General features: G+C 40.1%; 1 protein-coding gene across 1 annotated transcript in view; it reads right to left on the bottom strand.

The window, feature by feature from the left end:
• Window positions 1–1,000, bottom strand: part of FAT1 (FAT atypical cadherin 1) — a 110,870-nt gene extending 109,870 nt beyond the window's left edge. Inside the window, exon 1 of the mRNA XM_065633179.1 lies at window positions 949–1,000. The gene's annotated coding sequence lies outside the window, so the exon portion shown is untranslated. The remainder of the gene's footprint in view (window positions 1–948) is intronic.
• Between the last annotated feature and the right edge of the window lie 19,903 nt (window positions 1,001–20,903).

A 20,903-nucleotide genomic window follows, 5' to 3' on the forward strand; every position in this document is an offset into this window, starting at 1 on the left:
CAGCAGCAGGGAAAGCGTGCGCTGGGCCGGGGACAGCCAGGGGAGCGCGGCGGCGACGACCCCCGCGCCCTGGGAAGAGTAGGGGCTACCTCAGGCGGAGGAGCGCCCTGCGGGAGTCGCGCCAGAGGGATGTCCGTCAGCCAGTCCAACGGTAAAGATCAGTACTCCCAAATAGTCATCGGAGGCTTCCTCGCTCATTAAGTGATCACGCTTAATAACGATCAAACGTTTGCCTGGGGAATCCCGACTCAGCGGGCCAACGGCGAAGCCGGGCTGCGGGCAGGAGAAGCCGGCGGGGGCGCATTTACCGCACATTAGCTCCGCCACGTATTTTATTAGCCACATAAATAAATAAAGCCAGCTGCGCAGGGGGCCCTTCTGCAACCAAAGCCCGGGGCTTGCACATCAGACGAAACCGACCTCTTCAGAAAGGGCCGGCTTCCAGGTTCACCAGCCCGCAGCCAGGAGGCTCCGCCGCGCAGCGCCCCCGCAGCGCCCGCGCCCCTTCCCGGGGCCGCCCCGCAGCAGCGGGGCCGCAGTTCCGCGGCCGCCGGGCAGGGGGCGCCGCGCCACAGCGCACGGGCGGCCGGGGACGGCGCCGGCAGCCAGCCCGGCCGGCTCGGCCGAGCAGAGCCGGTATCCCGCGGCGCCAAGCCCGGCTCCAGCCGCAGGGGGTTGGGTCGGCAAACCTGCGTGCCGTTCTTTCCGTGAAGGTGCCGGTATAGCTGGGGGTGCCCTCAGCCCCAGGTACGCATAGTTATGGATAAAGTCGGTGTGCATATAGATATTGATAGATAAACATACATACAGTACACACTTATAAACTACGGGCTGAAGGGAAAACCTGAATATTTTCAATAACGCGGCAAACTAGAACGCCAAAACTCCCATGGGTATCATCTCTCTAAGCACCCTGCTGATAATAAACTTACTGAACAAAGAACTCACCAGACCAGCTGGACTCGGCGCTTTTCTTCCAAAGTCCGCTCCAGCTCAGTTCATCTCCGCACGGTTCCGCCACCCCTTCCTTTTTAGTCCTTTTGAGAAGAAGCGAGAAATGACCCGGTGACCACACAGCTCTAGAGCGTGAACTCCGCCGCGGTCCCGGTGCTCAGCGCGGTTCCGGCGCGCAGCAAGCGCGGTGCCCGTCCCCATCGCCACAGCGCGGCATATCGGCTTCGACCCATCCGCTGTTTTAAACTTGAATGAGGGTGGGAAGGAAAAATAGACGGGGAGAGGGGAGATTAAAAAAAAAAAAAAAACGCCGAAAGAAAAGGAGAGATCCAACTTTCTTAAGACATGTCCAGGCAAAGAACGGGCAGAGTTGAGGAGTTGCAACAGCGGAGTGAGAGTGGGGAAGCTGCGCCGGATCGCCAATTCTTTCCCTCCCTCCTCCCTCCTTCTTTTCTTCCCCCGCCTCCCTCCCTCCCTTTCTCCCTTTTTCCCTCCCTCTCTCTCCCTCTGTCTTCTTTCCCACTCAGTCCGTCCTCCTCGGACCTGCTCCCGGCAGCACCACTGCCTGCCTCTCCTCACCGGTGCAGCGGAGGCGGTGGCAGCAGCGCGCACCTCTCCGCGCCTCCACGGCTCCGCGCGGGGCCGCTGTCGCGCACCTGGGCCGCGGCCGTCCGCCCGCAGGTGAGGCGAGCGCCCTGCGCTCCCCCCCGCAGCCCCCGGCCCACTTTCGCGGTGACCCGGCGCGGCCGCCGGCGGTCACGGGCCCCGCTAGCTGCGCTGCCGCAGCGCCGCTCGGCTCCTCCTCGGTGGGCACAGCCGCTGAAATAACCGGGTAGCTCCAAGTGGGCTGAGCTCTGCCCTGCTCTTCTCTTCTCTTCTCTTCTCTTCTCTTCTCTTCTCTTCTCTTCTCTTCTCTTCTCTTCTCTTCTCTTCTCTTCTCTTCTCTTCTCTTCTCTTCTCTCTATTTTTACTTTTAAAAAATTATTATTTATTTGTATTCCTATTCCTCTTCTTCTTCTTTTTTTTATTTTTTCCCCCTCCTTTTTCTTCAGGGGAGCTGTACTTTTCAGGGCACAGCAAAAGGCTCCCCCCCGCCCCCCCCCCCAAAAAAAAAAAAAAACGGCAAAATGTCAGCTCCTTCTCAAAAATAATAAAGCATAACCAAGCAAGACATATTTACACTGTGGTTGTCCCTCATTCAGAGTAACCTCCAAACAATTCCTATTCCTTGACAAAGTCTAGGAGAGGTGGCTCTGCTAAGTGGCAGGGATCAGGTGAAAGCAGGGGCCCGAGGAGTACCTGAATGGTGGAGTTTATAAAATTTGGGGAAAACTACAAAAACTGCTCTAAAAGTCATTTACCTGAGAGAGATAGCATAACACTAAATTTGTAGAGCACTCTGAGATTCTCAGTAGATAAAGCGTTCTTTTACGACACCATTTATCCCTAAGGACCTAGAAGTCGTGGCCTTCCTCCAAAAGTCAAATTGAGGTCTGAAGACATTGAGTCATTATTTCCTATGAGATGCACCACTAAAATCTATCAGCCAAGTGAGCGTGCAAGTACACTCTGTGTTAGGAAGAGCAGATACAAACTGCAGTATATAAATACTAAGCACATTTCCAAATAGTACATACAAGCCAATTCAGCCTGGGAACAATCACTTTGAATGAACCTGTCTGGAAAGTTTAATGTCAAAATTCTCTGGCCTGGTAGATTTCCACCTCAGACACAGCTGATTGATTTACTTAGCATCTCAGAGTTACTTTTTGAAGAGCCCAAATGGAATTATACTAAGTCCTTATCCAAGTGCCACTGGGCCAAATGATCTTTCCTTCTGTGAAAACTGCTTCAAAGTGATCTTCATAAAGTAAACTGCATTGAAAATAGCATTCCAGAAAAGAGCTAAAAGAGGAATGCTTTAAAGGCATTACATTTAGGGGCTAGAAGCAAATGTAAACCACACTTCTACTCAGTACAGTTGCAAATATTTCATAATTTTGGAATAAAAAAAATGCTGTCTTTCAGATTCGTGGCCATATTGTGGTTGATTGCTGTATTAAGTAATGAAAGACCAGAGCAACAGATTGTTTAAACTTTTGTCGAAACTTTAACTCTCAGTACCTGGAGAAGTGGCATGGTGGTTAATTGCACTAACCTCCCATAAGTGGGATAGGAGCATCTCTCAATAGTAGCTGGTAAAGATAAAACACCAGGGTTTTCTTATTTGGATTTCCTGCTATACACATGCTATGCTAACAGTAAGTACTTTAGATGAAGAATAAAGGGATATGCCTTCACTCTCCAATGGTGGGTAATGGTGCTTAGTACTTCAGGTGAAGTGTTGGAGCCAAGATGTCCAGACAAGTGTATTCATAAGTCTTCTTGATATATACAGTTTTACCTTCTAAAACAGGTTTCTAACATCATGAGTAATATTGACAAAGTCATTCCAATAGTTATTGAATATTCGATTTTTATTTCATGGTTTTTCTGCCCTTTGATTTTTGTTCCTGGATATAGTGTCAATAAAGCTGTTATAATCATTGTTGACTGTCACATTTAAAGTTTAATCTTCTCAGGGTATCTTTTTGATGTGTTATTCTAAAGAAAATGAATGTATCTTGTCAGATGTTGCTAATCTATAGGAAAGGTACAAAAGAGAATAGTTGAAATCACATTTCAGTGCCTAGGACACCATGCACTTCTCTGAAAAACTTCCAGTCTTATAACCATTGTATCAAAATATGTTTGATGCTCACTGTCTTCTGTTAACATATCCTTGTCCTTATGCAACTACCTAAACTGAATCAAGTTTTAGCTCAGTCGTCAATAAAAAAAAAATAGTTCTCTGAATTAGACAACTTTCTTTTAAGAGAAATATGGATCCTTCAGCTTTCGAATTATTTCCCAAAAACTGAAATAGAATTCTGATATCAGACTACCAGCAAGCAATTATGTTAGAGTACTCTTGTCATAAAATAATAAGACAATCAGAAATTGTATTCCCACATAATCATCATCATTATCATCTCCCTGTAAGGCATTATGGCACTATTATCACTAATCTACCTCAAAATCTAGCCTCATAGATCTCAACTCTTGTTTGCTGTATATTTAACAAACAGGAGCTGATAGATCAACTGGGTAATCGGAAGTAAATACCTAAGTCAAGTGTCCTTCAGAGAAATTTTCCTGCCATTAGCCCCAGGTATGCACATGGGGAATGATATCTCAAGTACTTTGGACTGATTTCTCAGCTCCCATTTTGGAAAAGAGAAGTTAATTTCAAATTGTAGGGACTTCAGCTACATAAAGCATTAAAGATCGAAATCGGCACTTTGAATTGCACTGGCTCAGAGGTGGCAAAGGTGAGGATAATTATGGCTTGGTCTCTATGAGGGCAAAACAGTTGCAATTGCTGCACCAAGTGCAGCTTCAAAAAAAGCACTTCTGAACACAATAGCAGCCTGTGACTCAGGGGCAATCAAGGGCCCATAAACATCGAGCCTCTGTGGCAGAGGGCAAATATATCTTCTCAGTAATGGGGTCAGGCACAGTGTCAAGCAAGTTCTCCGTCAGTTAAATATGAACTGATCTGACATTGGGTTTACAGTAATAATAAAATTCTCTACAGTACAAAAAGCTAGCACAAAACCTGTACCCTGCCTGAATCGCATTTACACAGAGAGAAGGAGGCTGATTAGTAGAAGCTCTGCTCTGGCCTTTCTCCTTTTCCTCATCTGGCCCCGATGTCTTAGGAAGAACTCCCCAGAATCTCAATTAGTTGTAGCCTTTGGAAAGCAAAACAAAACAACTCCCAAAAACTTGGTAATCATCCTCTCCCTGGCCTGTGGTCAAGGATGTATACTCCTTTACCACTCTATTTTGTTTCCTCTCTTGTAAAAACAGACCTGGGGAATAAAAAACAATTCTATGTTTCTGGCTGTTCTTGCCTAATCTCTGCAAACTTGAGTCAAACCACAACTGTCCACTCACCCTCATCTGCTGCCCCTTTTTAGAGGGGAAAATGGGGCAAATTTTATGAGATACACATTTGAGGGAGTGCTGACATTTTTCTACGTAAACCAAACTTTTACAAAACCTCTGAAAATCTCTAGGATTGCCTTTGTGTGCATCTCTATCTGACAGAATTTGAGCAAGAATATTTAACTTTTCATAGTTTAATTATTTTTATTGACTTTCTTTTACCCTAGAGAATTCTTACTGTGTAAAATATCACTGAGTATTTGATTACGTACCCTTTCACAGTGCTTTTGAAGACTTTCAAGGCAGCAATGTCAAAATAAAAGTCATATATCAGTGTTGGTATAATGAAATGCTAAACAATCTCAGCTATTTGACAATCCATTGTGTGCCCTGTGAACCTAAAGAGGAGTTTACTGAGGACTCAATCATTAGACTTACGAGCTACAGCTATTTGTGGATTTATGTTAAAAAACCACACGTATGAAATAGTAAAGAAAACCTGGGGCAATTCCATAGAGGAAAAAAAGGAAAAACACTTAAAAGATTATTTTATGTTTCTAGGTACAACTAGTTCTTCAGGTATTAATGGGGGAAGGGCATCCAAATATTTGAATAGTTATTTCCTCAGCCTTCAAACTGGCAGAGATAGCTGATTTGGAAAAGAGTGAGTGATCTAGTGATCTAGTGATCTATATTTCTTTTTTTTTTTTTTTTTTTTTCCAAGCAGCATGAATGAGAAACGCATTCTTTAAACAGAAGTGAGCTAGGCAGCCTCGTATTTACAACATTTTGATCTTACCTCTGTGCATGTCAACTTTTGAGAAGCGTTTTTGCTTCACTTCAGAAATGAGACACTTTCCCACATCACACTTTTCTTCACCAATCCGTCTCAGGCTCAGGCGTCTCAGTCAAATAGGTTACTTTAGGTCTACATAATAAATAGTAAAAAAAAAAAAATCACATAAGAGAAGTTTGTTTTTGTGATATTTGACCAACACTATACCATACTGACAAACAGGAACAGAACCAGCAGCACGGTTATGAACAGTAATGGTATTTGGATTAAAGGTTTGAATTGGAATTAGGGTAATGGTCTGTGCTAACGCATCCCCCCAAAAAGTGAAACATCCTATTAATCTTCAATATTCCTTAGAGTGGAATAATCTGCAGGGATTTTAGTCTTATCTGGCTCAGCAAGGTAGGATAAATCTGCTTGTTCTTATCTTCCTACTGGGTGGTGCTTGGACCGCACTGTCCAGTTCAAATCCACAGAGCTCAAGGCAGAAAGGCATCAGTTCACTGTCTCATGGCTGTAACATGAGGAGCTCTTGAATTTAGTTTTAAGTAATTCAAGGACAATTAAAGTGAAAAGATCAGAAAAGGGCTAGGATATAATGGTGACTAATTTTTTTTTTTTTTTTAATTTTGTTAAGATGTGTAGGTTGGTATTTTGGTTTTGTAGAGCATGAGTGTCATGGTTTAACCTGAGCTAGTAGCAATACAACCACAATAGCCGCTGACTCACCCCATCCCCCACCTATCCTCCCCCACCCCCAATAGGGGAGAGAATCAAAAGGGAAGGGAGAAACTTGGATTGAAAAAAACACAGTTTAATAAAATAACAAAATACTAATACACTACTAGTAAATATATATATAATAGAAATAAAAGATACTCAAGGCAATTCCTCAAGAACATGCTGAACAGCCAGTCCCAGGAAACAGCACCTGATCCCACAACTGATCCCAGAGAGAGAAAAGAGAGGAAAAAGGCAGAAAAGCCCAGAGGCCTCTGCAAAATGGCCCAAGGCCGGACTAAACATCTTGCACTATAAACTCCCCTGGCTGTGCCCCAGAGCAAGCAAGAGTGGAAGAGAAGAGTAGAAGAGCCAACCAGAAGGCCCCAACTCCCAACTCTCCTTAAATAATTAACGTGACACTAATGGGATGGAACACTCTCACTGATCAATCTGGATGTCAGTCGAGCTCTGCCCCATCCATGCCCCCCTTCCTCACTGCCTCATGCCTGTGGGCAGGGTGCTCAGAATGTCCTTGGCTCTCAGACCAGAGCAATTAAAAATATTAGCTCTGTGCTGGAGTGTTATCTGTTTCTTCTCAAAGTCCAAATAACGAGCGTGCTAGCTATGGAAAAAAAAGGTTTCTAACTGCATGAAGAAAAATAACCCATTTTCAGTCAAACCAGCACAATGGATTCAACACTGGCATTAGGAACAGGATTTCCAGGCTCACCAGCCCAGAGACAACATGACTTTGGTACTCTGTAGGACAAAAAAAGAGGTGAAAGAAATCCACTCTCCACTGGGCCTTAAAACCTCCTGTCTTTTTAATCTCATCCTTCACATGTAAATTTAGCAATTGGAAGCTTAGAGCTTTCAAAATTAGAATAGTTGGAGTCCAAATGATGTTAGTATATCGCACTGGTAAAAGATGGTGATAAATCAGGAACTAAACTTCCTTGGTTTTGAGTAGTTGGAATTAGTTGTCCAGATTCCATTAATCCTGGAGCTGGTGTGAGTTCACAAAACTAAAGTTTTATGAGCTCAGGTGACATCAGTATTACATAGGACTGAATGAAGTAAAAGAAGGGTGGTGTTTAAGTACTGTGTTCTGTTTTGTAGTAAGGTACTGGTCCTTCTGGTTCTAAAACCGGTCCTAAAGCTAGAATTAGGGTTTGAAGAACTGTAGAGAAAAGTAGGGAGCCCCAGCAACTGTGGTACTCATAGACATCAGGAATAAGGTTGGTCTCTGTGTAAACCATGGACTTGCCTAGTGTCCATGATTAGTAGCACAGTTTTAATTTGGTGTAGGATGATTAATGTTGGAATTTAATACTCTCAATGTCTTCAAAATTAATCAGGTCATAAAGAAAAACGAAAGGCATAGGTCTCTACTGGTCATTATGCTGTTTTTATCGTGGTCATCGGTCCTTTTATAAAGACCAGGTGTAGACTTACGGCTTGTAAATCTATAGCATTAAAATATATGTGACATATAAGTCTAGAATCCAATCGACTTCAGTGTATTGTAGTGCTCAAAGAGATTTTAACTGAGCTGGCATCTACAGTGTCATAAGCCTCGTGTTTCTTTAAAAGGTATTGCATATTCGAGGTCCCTTCCAATCCCTAACATTCTGTGATTCTGTGATTCTGTGATATTCCTCTTAGATTATGGTTTGGTTTAGGATTTGCAAATCCAAACAGATAAAAGCCTAGATGAATTCAGAATTTTGATAAGCTGATAGTTAGGAAGCTGTTTTCCATCATCACCAAGGCTCAATATTTTATTCTATAGCATGGAATACTATACCTAGTCCTGCTTCAATTAATCTAGACTTACAGCTAAGTTTAGGATTTTCAAAGATGAAGAACTGAGAACTCAGTGCTTGTCTATATGCTGTAGAGCTCATAAAGGTTTTGTCTCCTGTATGTGTTAAGTATTACATCCTTTTTTACTGAGGGCTTGGAACCTTTAAATTTAATCAAGATGAACATTCCTGGTCTTTACTGATGGTTTCATCCCATTTTACTAATATTAGAGTTCATTTCTGATTAAGCTTTGTGTACATGTATCCAGCTTCTGGAGTTCAGTATATTTGGGGATATTATTTCATCCAATGGGAGAGAGGACTCTTGTGACTAGACATTTCCATCCCACATGATGTATCTCCTACTATGAACTTAGTTGCCTGATCCAAAAGGAGTACATATGTGTAAAAGCCATTTCTTCATTTGCTTACATGGTATTCTTGTCTATGTTATTAATCAAAATCCAACTTAAATCAATGAAAATAATCCAAGTTCAATGAATGCCTATTGGATCTTGCAAGTGCCTGAATACCTGAATAACAAAGAGAAGGTGCTCAAAGTGACAAGAATCACAGAATAACAGAATGGTTGGCGTTGGAAGGGACTTCTGGAGATCATCTAGTTCAACCCACCTGCTAAAGCAGGTTCACCTAGAGTAGATCATCCCTTTTCCTTTTAGCTGTCTAATTCATGCACAGTGTCATAGCAAGGAAATGAGAGTCTATGCTCTAAGGAGAGTTTGCTGGAAGGAACAGAGAGTTTATACACAGCCATCTGCAGGGATGATGGAAAGAAAAGTGGCTTCATGAGTACTAGGGGACAGTTCTTTACTTCTCAAAATGATACTCATCTAGCTGAAATGAATCCAGAGTGTGAAAAAAGGACCCCTCCTGCAAGAGCATTGTGGGCAGGAAAAGAATAATTTATGAACTCTTTTTGTTTCTTTTGTGTCTTACCTAGTCACTGGGATTTTTTTCCTGTTTAAGAAGTCAAGTCTTCTACTTTAAATGGAAATAAAATTTTCTTTTTCTCTATTTGAAAGCAATTTACTATCCTTTTTAGAAGCTTGGTGTATAAGAAAGGTCTTGGTCTATCCACTTAGTACTCTACCAGATCTGGGTTTCCATTGCAATCCTTCTCATAGAACTTTGGCATTTCTTTTCTGGTATATACAAAGAAATTGTGTTATCAAAACAAAATTTCTGAATAAAATGATTACTATATATATTCAACAAAAAACTTATTTATTTGTTCTCTTTTTCCCATGTGTTCTGTATTAATGAATAGGACCTGACAACCTATTTTTTCTCTTATTCTTTCAGCACTTACAAAAAACTTCTGTTTCTCTTACGTTGTAAACATAGAGGATATGGTTTGCTGATTTCTTTACTCTTTTTTTTTTCCAAAGTTCTGTATTTTAAGTAACTAAATAACTAAATCATTAAAAGCCTCATGGAACATCTAAGATCAATATAACACGCCATCCTCCATAACAAAGCCATGTCATATTTAAGCTCTAGTCTCTATACTATCTCTAGTATTTTATACCATCTTTAGTACTGTTATGGCACACCAGATAGGGTTATTACTATGTAAATTAGCCAAATAATGAACACCTTGGAAGTGTTCATTCAGATGAATATTGTATCACTCTGAATGTATGGAAAAATTCCCTCATATAAATGGGTTCACATAAAGGTCAATGTCTGTAAAATAAAAGCATATACCAAAATAGGATCTAAGTAAGAATCAATATAAATATATCACATTTTCACATCATAAGCATATATAAACATGTCAGTCACAAGAAATATATTGTGTCCTTTTCTGTTTGTAATTGTAACTTCATTGCTTACCTACAGTAAGTTATGGAGCATGCCTTCAGGCATGAATTGTCCTTAAAATAAAATTCTGCTACATTATTATTTTATATTGCTAATTTTTATAAAGGAAATGTCTCAGAAGCTGAAGCTGTATAATAAATCTTGTATTCCACCTATGCTCAACTCCTAACCAGTTTCTTTAACTTCAGAAAAGCTTGCTTTAGTTCAAGCTAAATAGAAAGGCATAACTACCAAGAAGGTCTTAGACAAGGAGTAGAAAGAAGAAAAAAAAGTAGATTGTATGAGGTACATTGGGTAGAGTTCAGCAGATGGTGCATGACAGGGAAAGAAGGAAATATTCTCACTTTCAGAAAAGGTACCGTGCAAGCTACCGAGGTGACATTCAGTTGAGATGTCCAAACTTAGCATTGTACCAGGCAATTTTTGCATGTTTCATGCTGATTTTTAAATTAGCCAATGTAGTTAGATCTATTTGTACCTGAAAAGCAGATGTAGCCATTAATAAATGCTTGTGGTGATTCATTCATCTATATATGTCTTGCACAGATGGAATTTTTCAGACCTATGGATGGAATTTTAGATACTTTGTTCAAGGATGTTGAGTCAAAAACCCTATGAGGCCCTTTCCAATATTCTGGATAAATCACAGTGCTACCAAAAAATTGGAATAAAGAATACTTCAATATGTATTTTATCCTACACAAACTGATTAATTAATACCCAGAGAAAAATTTATTTCAGTTAATCAAGCACAGTCTACTAAAGGAGAACAATGAGGAAAAAGGTTGTTTTAAATTTTACATTTGGCATTTCCAAGGCATTGCATCAAATAAAATAATTTTGAAGAAAAATCATACCTAATTATGCATTTCCTTGGTTGACATTGTATTTGTATTTTCTGTCTTCCCCTCCCCTTTCTCCATTTTTTAAAAGATTTTAAGGATATTGCTGTCTGTATCATAACTTTTCTGTATAGTTACCATCCCATGACTGTAATAGGAATCATGATCCCACTACATGACGGAAGGCTGGGTTTGATGATAACTCCTTCTCTGGTTTCAACTTATTGACTTTTCTCCCTGTTCAGTTTTCTATCCTATTACTGTTAGCAGATTAAGTGTTCAGGAATGGGACCCTTCATTTGAACTTCTACTGAAAATCTGCCCAAGATCAGCAGAACATCTTTTCTAGTATTTCCTTGATATAAATAAGAGGCCTTTCTGTTTCATGAGATCTTGGTTTTGAAACTTTCTTCCCACCAAAGACAGACAGTTTTTTAATCTTTTGTCTGCTGTAAAGCCCATTACTCCATTTTTTTGGTATTTAATATTACTAAGGCACTGTTCAAATGAAACAATTCCAAGGAAAGGATGTGTTGAGGTAGAAATGTTTTTACACTAGCATTTTTAATGTATGACCCAAAGAAAATCAGATAAAATGAATGCAAGAATTTATCACCTGTACTTTCCTGTCAGGACAGAGGTATGTCAGAGAATCAAAAACCATTGAGTGATTATATCTCATTAAGTCACTACTATAACTCTCTCATAACCCTTTGCAAAATGAAAGTAAAATGCAGACTGGAAAAGACTCGCTACTTTCACAGCAATGGAATAAGTACGTATGTTCAATAAATGTGTTTGAGCTGGCAGGAGATAAGTTTTTTACTCAACTACCTGACATATTCTGGCTATCTCCTTATTTCATTACTGGGGGGGATGACAGAGACTATAGTATGTGAAATTGTGTATTTGCTGTATAGAAGTCTTCTCATCTCGCTTGATTTAAACAGCCAAATGTATTGTTAAATTAAGTGATTAGTCTGTATGGTGATAAGGACTGTGCAACTATCTAACTGCATAGACAGAAGTACCTATTAAAATGATTTTGTTTAGTTCTTCTGGCCTGCCTTCTGATGAAAATGAGTGCTTTTGATCAGGTAGGCTCATCAAAAAAAGATTCTACATAATTAAATTGCAGTGGCTGTAAGAGAGCACTATGTGATTGTATTATGTTAACTGTATTTGTAAAATGAGTTCTGAAGATTTTGTCCTTTTTTTAAATACTTGTCAACAATGACTGCTGCCTTCAGTTCTGATGAAAATATTATTTCAGAGTATCTTCACACACAGTGGACTGTATTTCTTCTTTTGTCTTTTCTCCAATTGTGTTCTAGTTGCAACGATCACTGCACAGAAGAATAAAACCTCTGACTATGAATGAGTTTTCTGCATTTTGATGAAATATCAAATATAAAAGTTAAATTGCCTGTATCTTACCAAGCATCATAGAGTACTTTTGAGTTTACTGGAAATAAATAATTGCAGAGTGAAAAGGCTATCCAACATGATGGATGCTCAGGAGAGTGAGAATGGATTTTTCACTGCCAGGTCACTGGCTTGAAGCTGACCCATTTCAGTGGAGACTGAATGTAGTTACCTTCTGATACCTCATTGCTGGCTGTAATAAATTTGTGAATTAATCTGGTTATGTCTAGATGTGTGTTTAGGGTACAGAAAAATACATTATATACACTTAAAGTTTCAGCAGATAAAAAGGGATACTTCTAGAGACTTCGTCGTAAGACTAACATCTTGGCTGAAAATGCAAATAAGTGGGTAATAGCAGTACAGTGAAGCCTCTACTGTCACACCTCCATGTATGTACCACATGCTGGGATCAAGGAGTTGTGGCGAATAGAGTCAAAACCAGTTGGTGGCCAGTCGCAACTGGTGTTCCCCAGGGCTCAGTACTGGGGCCAGTTCTGCTTAGTATCTTTATCAATGATCTGGATGAGGGGATTGAGTGCACCCTTAGTAAGTTTGCAGACAACACCAAGTTGGGTGGGAGTATTGGTCTGCTTTAGGGTAGGAAAGCTCTGCAGAGGAATCTGGACAAGCTAAATCGGTGGGCTGGGGCCAATTGTACGAGGTTCAACAAGGCCAAGTGCTGGATCCTGCAACTGGGTCACAACAACGCCATGCAATGCTACAGGCTTGGGTAAGAGTGGCTGGAAAGCTGCCTAGTAGAAAAGGGCCTGGGGGTGTTGGTCAGCAGCCATCTGAACATGAGCCAGCAGTGTGCCCAGGTGGCCAAAAAGGCTAACAGCATCCTGGCTTTTATCAGGAGTAGTGTGGCTAGCAGGACTAGCGAAGTGATCGTCCCCCTGTGCTCAGCACTGGTGAGGTCCCACCTCGAACCCTGTGTTCAGTTTTGGGCCCCTCACTACAGGAAAGACATTGAGGTGCTGGAGAGAGTCCAGAGGAGAGTGATGAGGCTGGTGAAAGGTCTGGAGCACAAGTCCAATGAGGAGCAGCTGAGGGAACTGGGGCTGTTTAGCCTGGAGGGAGGAGGCTGAGGAGAGACCTTGTTGCTGTCTACAACTATCTGAAAGGAGGTTGTAGCATGGAGGGTGTTGGTCTCTTCTCCTAAGTAGCAAGTGATAGGACAACAGGAAATGGCCTCAAGTTGCACCAGCGAAGGTTTAGATTGGATATTAGGAAAAAATTCTTCACGGAAAGGGTTGTAAAGCACTGGAATAGGCTGCCCAGGGAAGTGGTTGAGTTACCATTCCTGGAGATCTTTAAAAGATGTATAGATGAGGTGCGTAGGGACATGGTCTAGCTCCAGAGGTTAATGGTTGGACTTGATCTTGAGAGTCTTTTCCAGCCACAATGATTTTATGATTCTATGTTTGCTCTGTGCATCGAGGACTTGAGTTTCTCAGGCTACTCACAGACTGCAGATGATAATTCTTTTCAAAAGATACCTGGTTAAATGTAAGGAGAAAGTCTGTAACTACTATGGAACAAAACTGCTTCCACAAGCAAAACTGAGTGTAAGCAACTGTTGTAGGATTGGACCCTGAGCAAAATTGAAGATCAAAAAAATGTTTACCATAATCTTAAACTGTAGAAAAGTACAGACTGATTTTTGATGAAAGTAAATTCAGGAGAAATGTTACATACAACACCAAGGAAAACTTTCTTATTATTTATTTGTTAAGAAGATAGCTTTCAGATTTTCAGCTGTGAATTAGGCAGTTATTAAAAAGGAACATAGTCATCCAGTGGCTGATCTTTTTTAACTGCTTTTTCTCTTTGGTTAAGATCTTAAAATACTTTTTCAAGCTGTTTTGTGTAATGTAGTCTGTTCTGAGACATCCGTAGTTTATTTATGTATGCATTTCATTCTGTTATTAAATAAACATTTTGTTTAGCTTCTTAATACCATGAGGAGCCTTTCACTAGCTAGTATGTATTCTGAAACAGACACAGCAGTAGAAAGACGCATGTAAGGAATGTTTGGTTGGTTGGTTTTGGTGCCTTTTTTTTTAAAAGACAAACCAAAACCCAACCAAACAAACAAAACCCAAAACCCAAAAAAACAAACAAAACCAACAAAAACTCCCACCCATGCTTTCTTTGAATTATTTTATTTTCCATAGAAACTACAGTAAATTAAGAGTTTGCTTTCTTCACCTTTTATTTAAATGCACTTGGTTTCTTGGTCAAATTCACAACGTATGATAATGTTGCCTCTTCTGTTCTATAGCACGTCATGATTTCTACTCAACGAAAGCCTATAAATCTTAAAGTGTATTATTGTTGCTATTATCAAGTGTTGCTATAAAAGTAGCTTAGATTCTCTGATAATGCTTTCAGGGACAATTTTTCTTGGATTCTGTGTACATAATAAAAAATTCCTGCTCCGAAGATTTCATAATGTGTGTATGTGTGTATAAGCAAAATAGACAGATGGCTGGTGGCCATCTATCCAGACTGGTGGCTGGATACATCTATTAGGTCACAGAGTAGAAAATTTTCCTCTTTGTAAGCTATTTTCATTTGGTTCTTTTAATCACATCTGGATTGATATATTCTATGTCTTTCATCAAAATTTTTTTTTGGATGTGATAAATATGAACAAGGACCTCAATTTATTGAGAAGCCCATTTCCAGCTGGTTTGTTTCATTTTCTCTCATGGCATTGTTCTTTCTAGGTCCACAGCCATGAAATGCACTTCTTCATTGATCTCAGATGAATGGACTCTCTGACAGTGTTTCAAGGCTCCTGAATACTTTTAGGAAAACATGTAGGACAGAAAAAGGTTACCTGGGCAAGAGAAGCTCACATTTTGGGTATTTCCTTTATCTGACTGTAAACAGCAAGATTTATGAACCAAACTTTTAAATTCATTGGCTAATTAGATAACATAAATGCATTTCGGTAGCATACCATTGGACACTATTGGCATTTGAGCTTCATTTCCTTTGCAGAAGAGAAGTAAAAAGTGTAGCAAAGCTTCTAGTATAAGATAAGAAATTTTATTGTGAAACTGTCATATGAATCATATCATTGATCTAGCTCAATATTTAGTGCTAAAAGTCTATGTAACTGCCATCTTACATTGTCATATAACCGTTGTTTACTTTGCAACTTCAGTTTGTTTCTTTTTATAAAAACGGTTTGTGGTTAGAAGGTTTTAGTATATTCATTTCGTACTTGAGGAAGAGAAACACAAAGGAGAGCTTTTATTAACATGCCTGAGTCCCATTTTTGAATTACTTTGATGCCAAAATATTGCTAAGTGCTATTGATATTCAAGCACCTAAGGGCCATATTTTAAATTATTAGTTGTGAAACACTGAGGCATCAAAAATAGGTCAATAAAGTCAGAAAAACAATAATTAGCATTTTATATGAGACAGCATCAGAACCAACTGCATGTTGCTATACTTTCTTTAGCTGTTACTGCTGGTGCTATGCCTGATCCTGAGTAGTAGAAACAGTGGTGACTGCATCTGCTCTTAAAACTGCTATGTAAGAATTAACCTGGTGAATGGCTTCAAGTTTTTTACTCTCAAGCCTTGGGAAAGCGTATATGACCATAATTTACGAAGGTAAAGTGCTATTGCAGTGTAATAACATACTGACAGTTTATGGTTTGGCGGCTGAAGACTTAAAGGGTGATATCATTGAAAAAAACAAAGACTGGAGAGCAAAGAGCAACTCTCATTGGCTGTCTGAGAACCTGTGTCTCAAGATATGGCTACTGAATTATTCTATATTAATCTCTATGGCATTTTTTTAGATTATGTGATAGTTTTCTTGAAATAAGAACATTTGCATGAAAAAAGTTGCAAGCTTGGAGGCTGATAAAGTTTAGCTGTACTATAAAAGATCCTAAAGAGATTTAGTAAATTAAGTGCTATTGACACAAATATAGCACAATATCAAGTGCCACTTATGATATAATTTAAAAAGGAAATATGCAAAGGTAGCAACTAAACTGCGCTGCCTCAGCAAGCAAGTGCAGTTTCCTGTCTGTTGCCTTCTAGCACGTGATTATCTAAGATGAGGAACTGATGTCCAAAGGTAAGTGGTATGACAGAAAATGCAGTTAAATGCTTACAGAGGTTTTCAGAAGTTCCATAGTAAGTTAAGCACTTACCTCATTCAAAAAGTTAATGCAAATGGTGAATTGCCACTGAACTCATCTATCAACAGCTGTAAATGATATTAGGCCCTAACCACATTGACAGATTGCAGGGATAATATAAAAAATATTAATCTGAAATAACTCCGTGGTTCTTGTGAGTGTGCAAACAGGCTGAAATTAATGCCTTTTCAGAGTGTTAACTCTTTAATCACTGGTTGAATAGTAGAATTAAAGAACAAGAGAGAATGATTTTAGAGGAAACTCTGAAATTTATGACTGTCCTGTTAAATATCAAAACACCACTTCTGGCTGAAAAAAATTCCCTAGACAAAGTGTTAGATGAGTATTCAGGAGAAATATCTCTATGTGCTTACCTTATATTAACATTCTTCCCTAGGCATTCCTATTGTCACAGAGTCACACAGAGTCACTGAGTAGCTGAAGTGAGATCATCTAGTCTAACCCCTCTGTTTAGGCAGGGTCACCTAGAGCTGGTTGCCCAGGACAGTGTCCATTTCTGTTTTGAACATCTCCATGACCACTCAGGACATCCTGTGCCAGTGTTTGATGATCCTCATAGTAAAAAAGTATTTCTTATGTTCAGAGGGAATTTAATTTGTGCCTGTTGCTTTTTGTCCTGTCACTGGGCACCACTGAGAGGAGTCAGCCTCCCTCATCATCTTTCTCTCTCATATGATACTTATACACATTGATAAGATCCCCCGAACCTTCTCTTTTCCGGGCAAAACACTCCCAGTTCTCAGCCTCTCCTCACATAAGGAGTGTTCAGGTCATTAATGAAAGTGTTAAACAACACTGGCCCCAGTATTAGCCTCTTAGGTTACACCAACTCCCCTACAGTTGGACTTTGTGCCGCTGATCACAACCCTGTGGGCCCAGATGTTCGGCTGCCACCTGATATTAATGTTCTTCCCAAGGCATGTCTGTTGCCCACAGTTAGAGCACATGATACTGGAATAGATGGACCCATTATGACCATTCTTATATTCTTATTTTAGTAGCTAAGGTAGAAAGAGATTGTTCTTAAATCAGGACTTTCTGCCCTCCAAAACGCATCCCTGGGCCTGCAAAGCAAGAACTGCCATGAAGGGATTTTCTGTAATCATGTTCCAAGCATATAATGAGAACCACTTGGAACAATGTGCCCTTTCCTTGATATTAAAAAGACAGGATAGCAATAAAGCTATGATGTTTTAAGTTCCTTGGCAAAAAAAACCCCAAACCAAAATAAAACAGAAACACAAAAAAAACTACAAAAAACCCCTAAACAAACTCTAGACATTACATGAATATCCAGTTGTTTATTTAATTTTCACACAGAGTACCTTTGTCCTTCAAATGGCCTTGACAGTCCTAACCCACAGACTGAGTCCATAGAAATAAAAGTATGTCCTTCTGAATGGTCTTTTTTAGCACAATTTTCTGTAAATTACATAAGGATTAAATTAGTGCAAAAGTTCTTGTTTAGCTTCGACCTCTGCATGTGTTGTATTAACTCAATGTGAACATCTATGTTCACATGTCACATGTCATTCTATTATTCTTTGCTGGCATGAAAAGACAGAACATTTAAAAATATATTGTAAAAATAATGCATCAAAAGGAACAAGCAGCTTTGATCCTCACATCTAATTAATTGCACATTGGACAGATTTAGCTCATACAAATGTGGAATAGTTACTTCACTGTAAATGATTAATAACAATGTATGAACAGTTGTTTGTTTTTCCTTCATTCCTTCCCAATGCAAAAACACAGACACCTACAGTTCAAGCATCAGGAAAGAGGTTAAAGCACGCTACAACTGACCTCTTCATAGTTATTTATGCCATGGAGTCTGAGAAGCACTCATCTTCCAAGGGCTTTTTAGTAATTCAGTTCATAAGCAGGTAAAACATGTATGCACTTCCCTGAGCATCATTTGTAAGTCAATACAGATGCTCTCTCATACCAATCAGTAAAACATGAGGAGCTATAATTTATAATAGCTAGTACACCAAGATCCATTTATTATACTTTACACCTATACAGCGATTGATGTATACTGCCAGTTCCCTTGGGATATGTGAAGACCTTGGGGACAGATATAACATTATTTAGAATCATGAGGCACATCACAAGCATCTTTGATCTAGGTATAAAAGGAAGCATAAAATAAACCTACTTTTCTAATGAAAATTTTCATCTAACCACCAAACGCTTCCACTTCTTTCACTGTGCCCAATATGCTGTGGTTGAAAACTAAAATTTTAAAGTTTTCTTTCACATTATAGTCTGTGATGTTTACAATATTATTCATGCATAATATACAATCATTTTTTCGATTACTTTTTGACAAAATCCCGCCAAACACAATAGATATAAATTGTCCATGATGAGTGAAATTTACCTTTGATTACACAGCGGTAACTCATCGATTTAGCGGAGTATGACTTCACAGTGAATGAATCATTGTGTCTGGTGATTTATGCTTTCGGTATGTTTGAGTGTGTTTGTGTATGTGTACATATAGATCACACAATTCTTTTGTAGCTCCAGATACTTGTCATGGGGGAGTAATTTAGGGTTCTGCTTGCTGCAGAACAATGGCTAGATTTCTTAAAGAGAACTGCGACATTAAAGAATTTGGTGGCGGGTTTGGTCTTTTATTTACTGCATGGGGGAGATAGAACAAGCCAAAGGCTGCCTACTTTCTCTCCAGGTGCCTGTATCCATTCACGAAGCAAACTTTCAGGCGTCTTCTTTCCCTGATAACTGTTCACTCCAGGGGCTGTGTTTTGAAGCTCCAGAGGCAAATTTTCAGGCGAGGCTTATGTCTGCCGCAATGCAAATGTTCGGGATTCTTCTTCCCCTGATAACCGTTCGCTCTGGAGCCTGTACTTAGAGCTCTGAAGGCAAAATTTCAGGGGGAGACCCGTAACCACATGCAAAGCAGACATTCAGGAAACAAAATTCTCAGAAAATAAAAGATTTAATGGAGTAGAATAGCAGAAAGGCTGGCTCAAGCTGGGTACCTGCGCAGAGGTCCGTCCAAGCATAGAAAACTACAAACTTTTATATCTTTACAGACCATTCACACCAAGATCCAGTCCAATAGCAAAATTTCACCACCAGGTCCTTTGCTCCCCATTGGACCCTTTTTCGCTGACTCCACGTGGGCCTCTGTTTTGTTCAGTTGTTGACATAGTTTTTGGCCCATATACTTGAAGGTGCCATTTTGTCTGGATAAATCCTTTCTTCTCAGCGAAGTGCAAAAATAGGCCCCACTTTGCAGATGTCTGTGATGTCTCTGTGTTGGCCTTGGATCATTGTTTTCCCAGTCAGTTCCATTTTTCCAAGCAAAGTGCAAGCTGGACTTGCAGGCATTTAAAGTAGTCTGCAGTTGCTTTTGGTAAATACAAACTTAAAATTTTAGCAAATCTAGTCTACTAAGTAGCATGAATCAAAGAGTATGTTAAAAATCATATAACCTTGTATCTCTAAATAATCCATTACATTTGGTGTGCATTTACTTAAGCTAAATGACTAATATTGAACTTGAATTGGGCTCATCCACTGATCTCTGAGTAGTAAAACCATTGCCACGCAGCTCACTTATTTAGCAGAGAGAGCTCAAAGTGGGCTCATCCAAGGTGTTGTATTTATAGAATAAAGTGGTTGACTTGTAGTCAAATTGCATACAGTAGGAAAAGTATGCACGAGACTCCCTGTGCCCACAAGCCACCGGCGTTCAGTGCGCCGTTCAGCTTCCCTGTGGGTCTCCTGGAAGGAGTTTTTGGCCTGGCTGCAGCTCAGGCCTTTACCTCCTCTGGAGCCTGGACCAAACCGCTGCTTGTTTGGCTGGCGGGGGGGTCGAGTGCACCCACCACAATACTCTGCAATTTCTCTGGGATGGCAGACATTGAGAAAGTGAAAGGTGCGTATTTTCCCAGCAGGGATCAAAGCAGAAAAAAAGCACATGTTAGATGACCTTTCTGCCAGGCTCTCTCCACAGTGGAATTTCCTTTTAAACATCTTTCCCAGAGCTGCATCTCCTCCCTCTCTGTGCTTTACTGTTTCTACACCAATGGCTGCAGAGTAGGAGGTGCAGTGAAAGGTGAAACCTAAATGTTTTGATGCTGGGGGCTTTGATCCTTCTTGCACTTTTAGGATCCCTTGTATCTGAAGCTCTTAATCAAGTTCTGAGAAACTTCTGTGAGGAAGGATGGTCTTAAAGAGTTTTTTTCATTCTTTTTTTTGTTTCTGCAGTTTTTCCCACAGAAGGGCGTATTCAGATTCCTAAAGAAGGCTTTGAAAGGGATCCAAAGAGGCAGTCACATGCATGTGC

The sequence above is a fragment of the Caloenas nicobarica genome, chromosome 4 (genome assembly GCF_036013445.1).
Source record: "Caloenas nicobarica isolate bCalNic1 chromosome 4, bCalNic1.hap1, whole genome shotgun sequence".
Classification (NCBI taxonomy): domain Eukaryota; kingdom Metazoa; phylum Chordata; class Aves; order Columbiformes; family Columbidae; genus Caloenas; species Caloenas nicobarica.